Source organism: Emydura macquarii, unplaced genomic scaffold (assembly GCF_026122565.2).
Source record: "Emydura macquarii macquarii isolate MOO-44397 ecotype Brisbane River unplaced genomic scaffold, CSIRO-AGI_Emac_v2 contig_2676, whole genome shotgun sequence".
Lineage (NCBI taxonomy): Eukaryota > Metazoa > Chordata > Testudines > Chelidae > Emydura > Emydura macquarii.
The window spans coordinates 12,183,034-12,196,061 of NW_027132813.1; the positions used below are offsets into that span (position 1 = coordinate 12,183,034).

Sequence of the window (13,028 nt, forward strand, 5' to 3'; positions counted from 1 at the left end):
TCTCTATCTAGGGAGTATTCATTCAGAAGTCAAACAATTTTTAAATGCTTTATGGTTGTTGATCTCAGTTTTTGGCTCTGAGATGGACATTTTTTAAATTCTCTAGCATCTCATTTTTGTGTGTTCACAATATGTGGGAGTTGGTTTCTCTCAATTTCCTGAGTTTTGATTTTTATTTTGGTTGTAAACTACTAGTTGGTCCTTGAAAAGCTTTCATTATTTAGTTAAGGAAACCTACTAGAAGATAACAAAAAGCAAAGGTCTGTTTTCTTCTACATGTAGAGAACACTTTTCATTTACTTAGTTTATGTCTACTTTAAAATTTACCATCTCTGTAAAAAGACATCTTTTTAGTTTTTATTCAGTAGTAAATGTTTATATGAAATGCTCAGCAACTTTTAAGACACTAACTTTAAAACATGTTACGGTATTTTTAAAATTTACATGTTGAGTACACCAGTGTTAAATATTTAATACTTATGAATGCTACTGCTATATTATGGGTATCTGATTGTACTGAACCTATATATTTCTTAATGGTCTGGAATTTGTGCATTTACTCACTGTATAGGAACTAGACTGACCATAATCATAGTATTCTCACTTGATTACATTCATGCCTTTCTTTGCTGATAAATAGAGTTTCAATAATCTAAATATTTGTGACATGCAATAATGGTTAGGGTAGAATCATAATAAAGCTCAAATTTACAGAATGAACAATTATACTCTCTCTCTTGCCACATTCAGTATCTCTGTTCAGCTGTTTTTCCTCCATCCCCTCCAATGGCTTGATATGCTAACAAGCTGGCCTGTCCTAAACCTGGGACACCATGATTTAATTTCCTGCATCACAGACTGGGTCAGGAATTGCGATTCCTGTGCCAGGGAGTTTCCAGATGTCACCAAGCCAGGATTGTAGATCATGCTGCAGATGGGCACCTAATGAATTGATTTCATTCAGCTGGCACACAAAGTAACACATCATCAGCTATGAGGTGAAGGAGTGGGAATTGGGGAAAAGATACCAGGGTGGGGAAGACAATATTTTTAAGAACTTCATAAATAATTGTTATTAATCAGAAGTTAACTTGTTTAGTACAAGCTATATAAAACAGATCATTATTGCAAACAGTCAGTGGTGCTTTGATTAGCCCTTTTTTCGGCAGCATATATATATAAGATAATTTAATAATTTTGTATGTTCACAGAAAAACTATCTGAAGAAGATTGACCAGTTTATTGCAGTTTGTTTTTAATATCATCACATTTGTGGTTTAATAAAAAACTAAACTCACAGGGAAGAAAAAAGGAATTATAATGAGTCACTGCAAGAATTACTATTTTGAAAATAGGCATATAGCTAGAGACAAGAGTGATCATTACAAAATGTTTTATTTATATTTATCTATCTTAGGATATTAGAAATAGTGCAGCAAAGTTTAAGAGCATGGAAAGCAATAAAAACTCATTGCCTGCAACTGAAGTACTGTCCTTACACTAAATCTTATTTATACAGGTTACTGACTTTGTATTACCATATAAAGGGTATTTAAATTTTCATAATCACAAATATTCTGATCCAAAATAACCCTACTCCATGGACACACAAAAATCAGAATATGTCTCTTTTGTGTCTGTAAACGGAGTTACTTGTACTGAAAAATTCACAGGGATTTAGTACATTGTATAATGGGGTTGCCATATAAAAATACCTGCAGAATGACACCAAAAAGAAACACCTTCCTGGGATACAGCTACTGCTATAACAAATACCATGATGCCAAATTGAAAGGTATGTTATATAATAGGTTAGAAACCTATATATTTTACAGATTCATTACACAGCAGAGTGTTGCACTAACAAAGACTATCTAAAAAAATTCTGTTTGTCTCTTGGTTATAACATGCCCACTGAATTGTAAGTATGATATAAACTGGTAAATGTTCTACTGAATTTTGTATACATCCAAATTTCAAAAGGAAAGCCTTAAAAATCCATTACTAACTACATTTTTCTCATTTTGAGAGAAAATTACTGTACATTAAACATCCAACGAAAGTGATAAATATGCATGTCAATGCACATCAGAGGTATTTTAGCCACTATATACATATCAGTTTACTTGCTAATAAAAATAAAGTGCATTATCCATAAGTAGTTGCAGTTACTTTACCAAAGTCACTATATGTGCAAAACAGATTTTTAAAAAACACCACTCATTGTACTGAGACAATATTTTTCTTATTCAGCTAGACATTCTAATACTAATGTTTTGCAATATACTTTTCAATGTACTTCATCCCTCCATTAATTTAAAAAACAGCTATTTAATCTCGCATCACTTAATCTGAAAAACAAGTAAGAAACCACATATAATAATGTTATAACATAAGATCAAACTACCTACTACAGTAACAATGGATATTTGTATTAGCACTGTTTTGTTCCAGGCTCTCAAATGTTTCTGTACAGCAGTAACCTTTTACAAGAAAGGAGTCTACTTGTCACAGACAGAGTAACATTTTAGTGCAAATAAACTGAACATACATGAAAGTCTTAAATCTACATTTGTAATAATTTCTGAAATATCAAATAGTTTAATCTATAGCCTAAAATTTACTAAAGAAAGAATGGTTGGATTTTAAATACATTTCCATGTGAAATACCTTCCATGCTTCCTAAACATAAATAAAACAGCTTAACAGCTACAGAAAGAAACGCTACCTTGAAATTGACTAACAGTATCTCCGAGTATCGTCTTCTGAAATCGTCTTGAAGCAGAGTGTGATTTGTGAACTGCTCAAACAGCAGCAACACAACAGAAATGAAGAAGCTGGTTGGAGCTGCCCTACAATACTGCAGAGACAAGCCTGAATGACAAGCACACGCAGATTGCTTTGAATTGGGCATGTTAGGGGCTGGAACTTTCCGTGTTTGCTCTCCTATACGACAGTTGAGTTTCTCTCCTACTTAACCCTTGGGGGCAAGGTCTTAATGGTTACAGCTGGTATGGTGAGGGCTTGATCTCAACACAAGGTCAGGAAGCCAGGATATGAAGGTGACATGTAATTTCTAGCTTTTTCCTGCTTCTATAGGAGTATTCCACCAAATGCTGCTGTTAGTTATAACTTTCTTTGATCTTTTTTATTTAATTTAGTAGATTAAAGCCTGTTGGATGGCGTTATTTGATTGCTTAGACTTATTCTAAGTTTTAGAGAGTCAGTTTTCTAGCACATCAGTTTTATCACTTAAGTGTATATGATCAGTTATTAGATCTGTGTATATTTCTATGTATTCTGCAGACCAAACTCTCTCTCACCTTTACATTCTAAGAGGAAGTATAAGTGCATGCAACTTGCTCCAAAAACAAGTTACTTTTTATTTATTTACTTTTAAAAGGAGAATAATTTGTGGAAAACAGGATATTAAAAATAGAACTGGTTATAATGTGCTCTGGTTATAATGTGCTCTGGTCCTTTCCTATCTTCCGTACCACAACTATCAAAAAGAAAAAGCCAAACAAATTTGACAAATCATGCAGAACAAGTGTCATGTTTACAGATGACACAGGAAACTACAGTACTTCACCTTTCCTAAACAAGTAAAGTCTAAAAACTCCAAAGTCTTAAAAAGCAAAAAGTAAAATTCTTCCAGAAAAGCTGTAGTTGACTAATAATTGAAAAATGGTCTCTCTAAAATGTATGAGGAACTTTCCAATGTTTACCAAAGTGAAAGCAATGGTGGGTGGGGCAGATAGATATTCTGGTGCATATAAGCCATATCAGTGCTTTGCCTTGCTCTGCTTTTTAAATTTGTGAAATGGTGATTCGTTACATCACTATGAAAACTGAGGCTGATCAACAAGCTAAGGTATCAAACTTGGCACTATTACAGTTTTCAGAACTTCTTAGGTCTTATTCAGAGCTATTTTAGCAAGACAGCAGATACAAGAGCTTTTGAAACCCCTGTGATGTAGCCTTGGCTCCCCATGAGACTACAACATAGCCAGCTAACATGTCTTCATCATCATTAGACTGTCATCAGGCCTGGTCTACATCTAAAATTTAGGTCAACCTAGCTACACTGCACAAGACTGTTAAAAATTTCACACACTGCGTGATGTAGTTTGGTAGACCTAACTCCAAATACAGAAGCAGCTAGGTTGATGTAAGAATTCTTTCATCAGTCTAGCAATCACCTCTGAAAGGTGGGTTACTTACATCAACGGAAAAAACCTTTATGTTGATGTAGGAAGTGTCTGCGCTACAGTGGCACAGCAGCACCATAGCACATACCATCACTGTGCCTACTGCCATTGCATCTTTGATGCTTAGGAAAAGACTTCCTCTTCCAGCATGCTGAACTGCCATCAGCTCTTAAAATTCCTTAACACATTTCTTTCACAAAGTCTTACAACAACAAATAAATAGGCACATTCTAATGATAGGTTATCAGACCACTGCGAGATCAGAACTTCTGACCTTCTTTGTCACCTAGCGTACTGTGTCTGAATGATCTGTCCAATGCAGACAAATTTCTTTTGGGGCTTGAGCTGTGTCTTCTGTAATTTGGACCTGCTGTGAATGCTGACAGTGACAATAACCTTATTTTTACTGTTTTGTTTATTTCTTCAAAGTACTTTTCCCAACAGTTCTAGACATTTTAACCAAAATTGAAAATATAGGAGAAGGCATCAAACTGCAAAATATTACTTCCTAATGTAAAATAGTAAAGAAATTGATATATTCATTCATTCATAACAGATGAAGGAACTGTTGTCTCAGCACTACCAGGTAAAGCAGTGCCAATTTTTCATTTTAGGAACACAGAACAGAAAATTATTTTATTCAGTAGTGTTTCTTTTGGGGAAAGCCCCACAAAACACTTAAAATATTGCCAGAGTATGAACACGGCACACATAGATTTAAATACTTGTTAGAAGCTACAGCATACTTGATAGCTCAACACAAAATTATCTTTTTAAAAGATTACAAAAAACCCATACACACATTCATGGAGTATAACATTTCAAAATGTACATCCTTGAAATATTTAAGCCAAGGTGGATCTGAGAACTCTTACTGTGACTTGGAAGGGTCTTTTTCCACTGAATCAGTCTAGATCGGTTATGGGGCACTATCAAGAGACAATCTCTGCTTGAGTTCTGGAGTCTCCAAACCTTCATAAGAAAGGCATGGAGTGTTGGGCTCCTATCCCACAGGGATTAAGGATCTGTGCTGATAACATACCCTTTCAGTGAGAGCATCCTTCACCCAAGCACTTGAGACACTGGGTATGTTGCCCCAAAATTAACTATTTGGGGGGCAAAATCCATTTTCTACTAAACATTCACCCTGGTAGAAAAAGTACACTGCCATCCAAAATCCCAAAACTCACATTAGTAACTAAACTAAGAACTAATAAAAATTTAAGTTCATTTACTTAACTTTCTTAAAAAGAAAAGAGCAGAGTTGCTTAGACACATTCCCTTCAGCATCCACATGGCTAGGAGAGCACTGGTTTTCTTGTTACATACACCCTTCAGGGCCAGGTTGTGGCAGTAAAGTAGTGACAAAGGAATTTCTTATCCACAATACTAACTCTTAAAATAACAAAAACACAAACAAAATACCACACACATCACTAAAGGATTACAGATCTTAGGAAAACAACAAAGACTTCCCCCTTATTATGACATCACCAACCCTGTAAATCCTTGGTTTAGTTTGAGTCTTGAGGCCAGGCAGCAATTCTGCAAGTGGGAATGGAATGGCCTCCCTTCACAGAGAAGCAGCATCTTTTTAAAAAGTTTCACACCTTTCTTGGCCAGGCACTTACGCTGGGGAATTTCCAGACCCCATCCACTGTTATCTCTCACAGCTTCCAGGTAGAGTTGTTCAAAGTTAATAGCCCTGTGGGTAGAAAACCCATTGTTCCACCAGACTGGAGCCATGCAGTGTTCATGGCCTTTAACTGCTTCCCAGACATAGTCTCTCCACTAGGGTTATGGCTACACTACATCTTAAGTTACATAAATTATGTCACTCAGAGGTGTGAATTAGCCACCATCGTGAGCAACATAACTTATACCAACTTTAGCACCGGTGTGGACAATACTATGTCAGCGGGGGCTGGAATAATTAAGCTTATCGGAGAGCTCTGTCCTGTTGATTTAGAGAGCTCTCTAGTGGAGCCATAGGCTAGATGTCACATTCCCGCTACAGAATGGATGCTCTAACTCAGGCTATGTACACACTGGCAGCAGGAAATTCGTAGCCATCAGATCAATCTTTCTAGATCGATTGAGTGGACAGTTAAGACATGCTCAATCGATCCAGAAGTCGACGCACTAAAATCACCCTCTCAAGTGGCTTAGTGCTGCGTCGACAGGAACACATTTCCTGTCGGTGCAGCACAGCGAAGACACCGCGCACAACAGAAGTTAAGAAGTCAACGGGAGTTACGCAAGCTAACTCTGTGTAGCTTGCGTAACTCCCGTCGACTGACGCTGAATTTTCAGTTAAGTGTAGACCTGGCCTCACATTGATGATTACATTCAAAATAGAGTCAAACACAATGTAACTTTCACAAAACACAATGGAATGCACAATTTGACACAGAAATGTTCCCCAAATCGTCACAAGCAAAATTTAAGAAAATTCAATCATAGAAAGTTCATTCACCTTTTATTTTTGCAAAAGCTACCTACATACGTATAAAATGCTATCTCTGCTTGTGGTTATTAAAGATCACATACCACTTTTATAAAGTCAAGGTGTTAGCCACAATGTTCTGGTTAACAACATAATGCCAAGTGCATAAAACCAGTTCTTCAGATGTTTTACAATTTCATCTGGATACAATATTAGTCTACACTTCCTGTCTTAAACTGTTGTAAATGTTGCTGTACACTGCCAGACAGATGGCATGTTTCACCACTGTGGTGGGTCAAGTGATTCCTTTCCATATATAGTTAACCATCTTCCGGAGTGGAGAGGGGCTTAATATTTGTAAAGCACTTTGATATCTTGGATGAAAAGCATTATAAAATACAGAGTATGACAATCTATTAAAATGATCCAATACTACATGCACTGTTCAAAATAATGCTACTACGTTCTGGCTCATCTGCAAATGACAGTCACTCAAGTTATTTGTTTAGGATATTAAAATGAAAGTATAATACACATTCAGGGAGCATTTAGTATATTGTTTGACATCAGTATGTCAAAATCATAGTAATTCATGTAAGATATGCCATGAAGGGTACTATTAGAAAGGCTATAATGTGCTAAGTAAGATGATAATGTTTATGTTCATGTGTTATATGTGTAATGGAAGTTATGGATATATATCTGTATTTCAAATTGTGCTGTCTGACACACACCCTAGAGAGGGTGGCAACAGAACAATAGCCTGCCTATTGGCCCATTGAGACATTCACAGATGCAAGGCGCCCAGGGGGAAAAGCCAGAGGTATACCTGATGAGTCACCAGGACTTGCTCATGTGACGCTGAACTCCATTTTGGTTCCTGTAAAATTCCACAAACAGCATGGCAGGGGCCAGAGGATATATAAGGCAAAGGCCTAGGAATCCATTTTGTCTTCAGTCGGGATTCAGCTTCAGCTACCAACCTACCTCTGGATCAGCTCATCTACAACTGAACTGAAGCTGTGAAACAAAGGACTGAGACCCATCAAAGTACTGGATGGATACGAGAGAGACTATACAGGCCTGCAAACTCCACAATTCGTCTAGAAACCTGATGTATGTGGACTTTCAAATCATTTGTATGTATCTGATTGCTTTAATCCTTTAACATTTCTCTTATTGTTTGTTCCTTTCTTTTCATAATAAACCTTTAGTTTTAGTTACTAAAGGATTGCCTGGCAGTGTGGTATTTTGGGTAAGATCCAAACTTATAATGATTTGGTAATGTGGCTGACCCTTTGGGGTCAGGAGGAACCTTTTTAGTAAAGAGCATAGAGTTTAAATAACTGGTCTCTTTACCAGACCTGGTGGCTGACTGGGAGCCAGAGACTGAAATGCAGTAAAGAGGGCTGTGCATATCTGTATACTGGCTTCTTGATAACCAGTGTGAGGAATTAGAAGCACTGTTTGTGGCTGGTTGGGAAGTCTGACTTCAGTGTCATCCATCAGTGCTGGGAGAATCTGCTCTCCTTTTACAGTCTGCCCTGACCTTAGCATTTTCAGGTGGCTGCCCTAGGCACGGAGGGGCCCCAAGAGGACCTCCTTAGAATCTTCACAACTCTGGACTACTGGAAAATCAGAAGGGTGGCCAAACTTACTGAACTCCCAAGATCCCCTTCCCAACTGGGCAGAATCCTCTAGCCCCACTACCCTGCTGCAGGGCAGAGGCTCCAAGTTCCCCACCCCAGTCTGGTGGGCAGAGTGGGGGGCATAGGGGATCTGTGAGCCACAATGGCCTAGCAGACTAATTCCTAAGTACATCAGGAATTGTGGGGGAGAGAATTGTAGGAATGTCTATTTTTTTCCCCAAGGAAATAAAATGCTAGGTCAAAGGAAAGTTGTGACTAGCTTAAATAGATGGGAGGCAAGGGAAACATAACAGGCAGAAAGCCTGATAGCACTTTTACTCCAGCTTCCATTATACCAGAAAAAGAGACAATAGAAACGGGGACTCATGGTTTGACAGGAATTTTTCAAATGAAAAAATTGAAAACTGAAAATATTGTAAATGGTCAAGTTCAGCACATTGTTAGCGTACATAAACCACACTGTGTAATTTTGGTAACCTCATCTTTCTGTCCTATTTGTTAGTCTGGTTCCATCTTGTACTAATTTGACTGAAAAATCTATAGGACAGAAATCATGTGTACCTGTGTTTGTAAGGTCCCAAGCTGTCCGGGGCCTTTCAGCACTAAAAGTAATAAAATTACTAATGCACTATACCAACCTATTAATTACTGTTTTTGGTCACTTTAAACTGAAAAATCTCCTGGAAGTTACAACAAATCCACAAAATTTTAACTGATGAGTCTTATTTTGGCAGTGTTTCAACACATGTAAGATAAACACACTGCAGCTGAATAGCTCCATTGCTAAATATCTCATTAGTCATTATGATCAGTGAAGTGCCAGTGTACTCAGTGCTGTACAAAACACAAATAAAGGCTGTCCCAAAATAACTTAATATTTTCTTATAAATTAAGTGAGATTAAAAGGATTAGAATGAAAACTATTCAATTACAGTTTTGTTAGTCTAGTTGCTTTGTAGAGCAATTCAATCTATGGCAAGATATGAGATATACATCAACCAACCATGAAACTGGGGATTAAAATTAATATCTGCTAAGTATGGTGGAGTGGTCTTAAACTGAGATAAAGAACATAATTAGATATTCATGGAAGCTGTAGTTCAAATACTCCAAAAATTATGGCACTAAAGTTTGGTTCCAGAAACTTGTTTCAAATATTTAAGTAAAACCCCCATCTCTCTGTGATGTTCTTGAAAGGCAAAGAATAAGGATATAATTGGGTTTTTAAACTCTGAGGAAGGAGCAAGAGAGCTAGAAATGTGAATTTGAGTCTTAAGAAAAAAAACTATGGAAAACATTGCATCATAAGCAAACTTAAAATTGTAATATTTGCTGTTTAAAACGTTTGTTTCTATTTCTTCAGTGTGGATTCTGTTTGACAGCAATTTAATGCTCCTAAATGTAGCATTAACTTGTAAACAGAAATTTGACCTAAAAATCTTCAATACAAAAGTTTTTCAAACAAATATCATTTCAAATGTTTTTAATTACTTTCCTAGGAGAACTCATCTGTGTGTAACACATACAAAAGCACAAATGAAGTATTTACAGGAAGGAGAGGTTGATAAACAGATGCTGTCCAAGGTCCCTTTGCTTCACTAACATCTTGAAAAACCCTCAGAAGAACACTAACATGATTTTTAGAGTCCTGCATTTAGGACGGAAGAATCCCATGCACAGCTACAGACTGGGGACCAACAAGCTAGGCAGCAGATCTGCAGAAAAGGACCTGGGGGTTACAGTGGATAAGAAGCTGGATGCGAGTCAGCAGTGTGCCCTGGTTGCCAAGAAGGCTAATAGCATATTGGGCTGCATTAGTAGGAGCATTGCCAGCAGATCAAGGAAAGTGATTATTCCCCTCTATTCGGCATTGGTGAGGCCGCATTTGGAGTACTGTGTCCAGTTTTGGGCCCCCCATCACAAAAAGGATGTGGAGAAGTTGGAGAGAGTCCAGCAGAGGGCAACAAAAATGATTAGGGGGCTGGAGCACAAGACGTATGAGGAGAGGCTGAGGGAACTAGGCTTGTTTAGCCTGCAGAAGAGAATGAGGGGGGATTTGATAGCAGTCTTTAAACTATCTGAAGGGGGGGTCCAGGGAGGATGGAGCTAGGTTGTTCTCAATGGTAGTAGATGACAGAACAAGGAGCAATGGTCTCAAGTTCCAGTAGGAGCGGTCTAGGTTGGATATTAGGAAAATGTTTTTCACTAGGAGGGTAGTGAAGCACTGGAATGGGTTACCTAGGGAGGTGGTGGAATCTCCATCTTTAGAGGTTTTTAACCTGCGGCTTGACAAAACCCTGGCTGAGATGATTTAGCTGAGGTTAGTTCTGCTTTGAGCAGGAGGTTGTACTAGATGACCTCCTGAGGTCCCTTCCAACTCTAATATTCTATAATGATTTATTTACAGTGGGATTTTCAAAGCTCTTTATGTTGGCCTAACTGTGCTCCCACGGACTTTAATGAAAGCAAAGTAAGGTCAAAAGCTGAAAGCTTTTTAAAGTCCCAACCACTGGGCGACCTGAATAACTGCTATAATTTATTAATGTCTCTTAGCCGCTTACCAATCAATCTATGACCCTAATTTCACCTTCTCCGTATTATTTCCACATCTACCACCTACACCACACAGACTTCCTCTCTCCATCTACAACACCAAACTGAGAGCATGTACAGTAATTAGAAATGGATGTCTAAGCTTTCAGACCATTGGAAGTAGTGTGAATGGTATATACTTTTAGTTGATAGCTATACTTAACTATTTTGTATTTGAAGTGGTTACCATCATTTCAGTGGTAACACAGGGGTAGGCCAGAAGGTTGTGAATGTAGTCTGGGAGACAGCAACAGGGTCTGGAAGCTGGAGCAGACCGTGTTGTATACATAGGGTCCCCCCTGGGCTGGAACCTGGAGTACAAGGCAGGCCTGGGTTTCCCTACCAGCCACTGGGGAAGGAAACAGTCTGGCCAATACACTTCCTGAGACAGATTGTCGAGGGACTTTGATATCTCAGAATGGAAAAACTATAGTGACCAGGCCAAGCCACAAAGAGGGAGCACCCTGAGCTACGAAGAGTCCAAAGAGAGAGAAGGAGAGAGAGGGTGTGAGCAACCAAAAGGGGCAACAGACTGGTTGAGAGCTAATCCCTAGATGCAGCCACAAGGAGGCAATGAATAGTAAACCCCATGACAGGATCACTTCCAGGATACTGTTTGCAGGCTGGGGCACAGACCAGACCATGTGACTCTGACACCTTTCCAACACTGCAGCAACTCCTCGCTCCACCTCTCATCAGCTGACTGTCTCCTTGTCCTTCTCTATGCCTAGTACACCTATGGGAGGAAGCATCACAGACACCCCTTGTCAAGGCAGTGTCTTCTAAAGGAAGAAAGATATATTCAAGAAGGGGCTGAAGGACTTTGCTGGTACTGGATACTAAGAGGTGAGCTAAGGCATGAATGCTGTGGGAAGGAGGCAAGGTGGTGAGGTAATATCTTTTATTGGATGAACTTCTGTTGGTGAGAGACACAAACTTGAATTTACCCAGAGTTCTTCTGGAGAGGGCAGATTAATGGGCTTTAGAGGACAGTAGGAATGCTGGGAATGCTGGATGTTAAAAAAGGCTAAGGGCTGGGCAGAAATAAGAGTTTGTTTGTTTTTGGGTTTTTTTGAAAGAGAAGAGTAAAAAAGTTAATCAAAGATTAAAATGGTCAAGACAGACTATTGTTCCATATGAGATAGACATACTGTGCAAGTATTTTAAATATCATTACATTGTTGTTGTTGTTTTTTTAAATAATTCCAATCACGCTACTAGAGTTTACTCTTGGTATTTGTCTTGGGTAGGATGTGCTTATTGCAACTTAGATGCCAATATAACACACAGAGTAAGCAATGAAGCTACTCTTATTTACAAGAAAAAAAAAAAAAAAGGGAAAAGCAAAATTTGTCTGTCAACTCAATCGGGATTCAGGCATATTAGTTATGTGTTAAATGGAAAAGGTGCCAGATTCAAAAAAAGCACAGGCATTCAATTTCTATTGGGTAGGAACGATTGATTGTTCATTTTCACAGACATGTTATATGTCATAAAGTACTCTGCTGCTTATCCAATTCCTTTGGGTCAGTAACAGAGTAAAAACTGAAGCTCCCTGAGAAAAATAAAACAGGAGGGGGTAATGGTACTAGGGAAGTCAGGTCAGACAAAATGCAAGCCAACGATCTTTTTCTGCATCCTTTCATTTCAATTGTTCATGATATAAAATAGGTAGATTAAGCAGATCAACACCCTTTATTTCAAAAAGGGCGCTGCAGTCACAAATCTGATTTCAAACAAGCCATAAAGGCTGCTGCCAAGTACACTGATCTTTTACAATCACCTGAGATGAAATCCTGGCCCCATTGAAATTAATTGGAGGGTTTTGCCATGAACTTCACTGGGGACAGGATTTCACTCCTGGTCTTAGGCAGAAAAATCCAAGGTTTTGTTGGATTCAGGCCCCATTTAGGCTTTATCCATTTCATATGCTACGTAGCAGGCTGAAGCTTTTAGCACAGCATGGGGTTCAACTGTATAAATAAGCAAACAACATACTAAAACATGAAGTGGAGTGGTTTGGTGCTTTATGCAGAGCTGTTCATGGTGAAGTTAGACAAGGCCACAATATGTGGGCAGGACTGAAAGAAAAGACTGCAGTGGAAGGAATGGCAAAGCACTTAGCCACTG

General features: G+C 38.4%; 1 protein-coding gene across 8 annotated transcripts in view; it reads right to left on the reverse strand.

Annotated features, from left to right (window-relative positions):
• DISP1 (dispatched RND transporter family member 1) overlaps positions 1 to 13,028 on the reverse strand; it is a 149,566-nt gene that overhangs the window by 56,531 nt on the left and 80,007 nt on the right. Inside the window, exon 1 of one of the 8 annotated variants that reach the window (XM_067564905.1) lies at positions 2,729 to 2,832. The exons of the other annotated variants lie outside the window; for them this stretch is intronic. The gene's annotated coding sequence lies outside the window, so the exon portion shown is untranslated. Of the gene's footprint in view, positions 1 to 2,728; positions 2,833 to 13,028 lie in introns of those variants that run through there. 8 annotated transcript variants of the gene reach the window in all.